A 3,013-nucleotide genomic window follows, 5' to 3' on the forward strand; every position below is an offset into this window, starting at 1 on the left:
TCTCTCTTTCTCTCTCTCAGGTCCACCTCAGGCCCTGCCTGGGACCCCTCCCCCAAAACAACCCTTGGGTAGTTTTTCTTTCAAAGGATGTTGGCATGCTGCCTGAGGGGAAGTGGGTGTCCCAGCAAGAATCTCCCCCAGATTGGCCAAACATCCAGTGTCCTCTATCCCAACTTGGAAAGGTGTCATGTGCTCACCATAGAGTTGGGGAAGTTAAGTGAACCTCAAATTCTTGGAGCTTAGCAAAAGGCTGGACGTTTTGGGTAACTGTCCTTGTGAGAATAAGCAGTTGCCAAACCCTCCATCGGGAGAAAGCACTGGAAGAAGGCAACCAGGACATAGATGTATGTGTGTGTGGGGAGAACAAGGTTCCCATCTGTCAAACAGGGGGAAACTAAAAGGGGATGCCTTAGTGAAGGAGTTTTGGGTATCCCTTGTTAGTGCTGTGCTACTGTGGCCTCATTGACTCAAACACCCTTCCTGGTGCACCCTTCCCCACCTCCGCCGAACTATTTGTTTTTTAGAATTCCATTTATTATTTCATCATCACAAGCAATATAAATTATGTTGTGCCTGCTAGGGTGGTAGGTTTATGGCAATGGCCTTAGAGTCGCCATCACTGCTTGAGGTACCCCTTACAAATACTCATTGTTAGTCTTAGAGGGAAAGTTCTCTCTACAAAGTTGTGCTATTCCTCATCTATAAGGCAGTATCCTTCATACCTGAGCAGTTAAGCGTCCACTCCTAAATGAGGTTCTGCACCCCAACGAGTCACAGCACACATCATGGCCCTGACCAGCTTACCCCACCATTGCCCCTGTGGAGTGCTCATCACAGAAAGCAACAGCAATAAAAAGCACCATTGGGAAAATAACAACAGATTCTTTTTTGTTTTGTTTTGGGGTCACACCCCGCAGTGCTCTGGGGTTACTACTGGCTCTGTGCTGTCCTGAATAGGCCGTGTGCAAGGCAAACGCCCAACTGTTGTGTTTTCTCTCCAGCCCCCACTGGTGCAACAAATACCTGCGAGGCAGGCAGGCCTGCTCACTGCTCCTTACTAGAAACATAGGGGGAAGGTTTTCCTCCTGCACTGTGGCTGCATGTTCGTTGGTGCATTTGGGAATGTTGGAGTCAGGCAGGGCCCCCACAGTTTACCTTGAGGCTGTGCCTTAAGCAAATATCTTATCTGGGGTTGGAGTTCTTGCAGCAGGCAAATATTGGTAGCTTTGTCCCAGTTCTTTTAAGATCCTCTTCCCCCTTTAAGGTTTCCTGAGAAGGGCATGTATGCCCAAGTCTGTCTAGGATCAGCCTTCAGTGAACAGGCCTCAAGCAGGAGTGTCAGAAGGATTCAGAACACAAGACAGATATAAGACAGAAAAGCAGGAGGCTCTCAGTCCATGAGAGCCCTGACTGTCCTTCACGCACAGTATTTACCAGTAACACAGGGAGAAGAGCAAATGTTAGCAGACAATTGCCTGTCTCTGCTCATCAAACCTAGTCAGGCCTTTTTTTTTTTTGGGGGGGGGGGAGGTTTGGGTCACACCCGGCAGTGCTCAGGGATTACTCTGGGGTTGGCTGTGTGCAAGGCAAACACCCTACTGCTGTGCTATCGCTCCTGCTGGGGATTCTCAAAGTGGCCTCGAGTAGCTAATGCAAAGTCTCTGGATTGTCTTCCTTGAGAGATGGAAAAACAGGACTCCACCTGGGTGTTCCCCAAGGGTGCTGACTTTCTATTTTTTGTTGTTTTTGGCCACACCCGGCGGTGCTCAGAGTTACTCCTGGCTGTCTGCTCAGAAATAGCTCCTGGCAGGCACCGGGGACACCGGGATTCGAACCAACCACCTTTGGTCCTGGATCGGCTGCTTGCAAGGCAAACGCTGCTGTGCTATCTCTCTGGGCCCGGGTACTGACTTTCTAATAATTAGTAATTAAGGGTTCCTAAATCACCTTTTCAGTCCCTCTCCTCAGACATTCATCTTTCTAGCCAAGCATATTGATTTCCTGGATGTTTCTATAACCAAAATGAATCCACTATATAAAGTTGAGCCAATATCAAGAGGCTCAACCCCCTAATAAGTTTGCTACTAACCATCACTCAATAATCCAAGTGACTTAGTAATTTTCTCCACCTCCTCCTGGCTCTGCACACGAGGCAGCTCGTACCTCTAAATGGTGCACAGGGGAATTTTTGCTGACCTTTTGGGTGTATGTGCAAAGATATTGCTGACACACCCGAACAGGCCTTTCTGTAGAAGCATCTGCTAACATGGATGATGCACTAGGTTCCATGTACTTCAGTCAAAAAGCACAAGTAGTGCTCGCTTCGGCAGCACATATACTAAAATTGGAACGATACAGAGAAGATTAGCATGGCCCCTTCGCAAGGATGACACGCAAATTCGTGAAGCGTTCCATATTAAAAAAAAAAAAAAAAAAAAAAAAAGGGGCCGGGCGGTGGCGCTAAAGGTAAGGTGCCTGCCTTGCCTGAGCTAGCCTTGGACGGACCGAGATTCGATCCCCTGGTGTCCCATATGGTCCCCCAAGCCAGGAGCAACTTCTGAGCACATAGCCAGGAGTAACCCCTGAGCGTTACCGGGTGTGGCCCAAAAAACAAAACAAAACAAAAAAAGCACAAGTAAAGAGGGTCCCCCTACTTTTACTTTTTTTTTTTTTTTTTTGGTTTTTGGGTCACACCCGGTGTTGCTCAGGGGTTACTCCTGGCTGTCTGCTCAGAAATAGCTCCTGGCAGGCACGGGGGACCATATGGGACACTGGGATTCGAACCAACCACCTTGGTCCTGGATCGGCTGCTTGCTATCTCTCCGGGCCCTACTTTTACTTCTGAGTAAATCCTCTCCTGAATCTCTTCTTTCTCCTGGTCCTGAAGGGGGATCAGCGAGCTGGGGCCCCTGTGAACCACTTCACCATCCTAGCTCCAGCATTTTCCTGCAATCCCATCTCCTCCCTTCTGCTTTCTGCTTCTGTTTCCCAATGCTGCTCACAGCCTGGCCAA

The 3,013-nt window shown here is 48.8% G+C and overlaps 1 non-coding gene across 1 annotated transcript; it reads left to right on the top strand.

The window, feature by feature from the left end:
* The first annotated feature begins 2,314 nt into the window (after window positions 1-2,314).
* LOC126008429 (U6 spliceosomal RNA) lies at window positions 2,315-2,421 on the top strand. The gene has a single exon (XR_007495761.1). It is a non-coding gene; the product is annotated as a U6 spliceosomal RNA (small nuclear RNA).
* Window positions 2,422-3,013: the final 592 nt, after the last annotated feature.

Source organism: Suncus etruscus, chromosome 4 (assembly GCF_024139225.1).
Source record: "Suncus etruscus isolate mSunEtr1 chromosome 4, mSunEtr1.pri.cur, whole genome shotgun sequence".
In the NCBI taxonomy this organism is placed as follows: Eukaryota; Metazoa; Chordata; class Mammalia; order Eulipotyphla; family Soricidae; genus Suncus; species Suncus etruscus.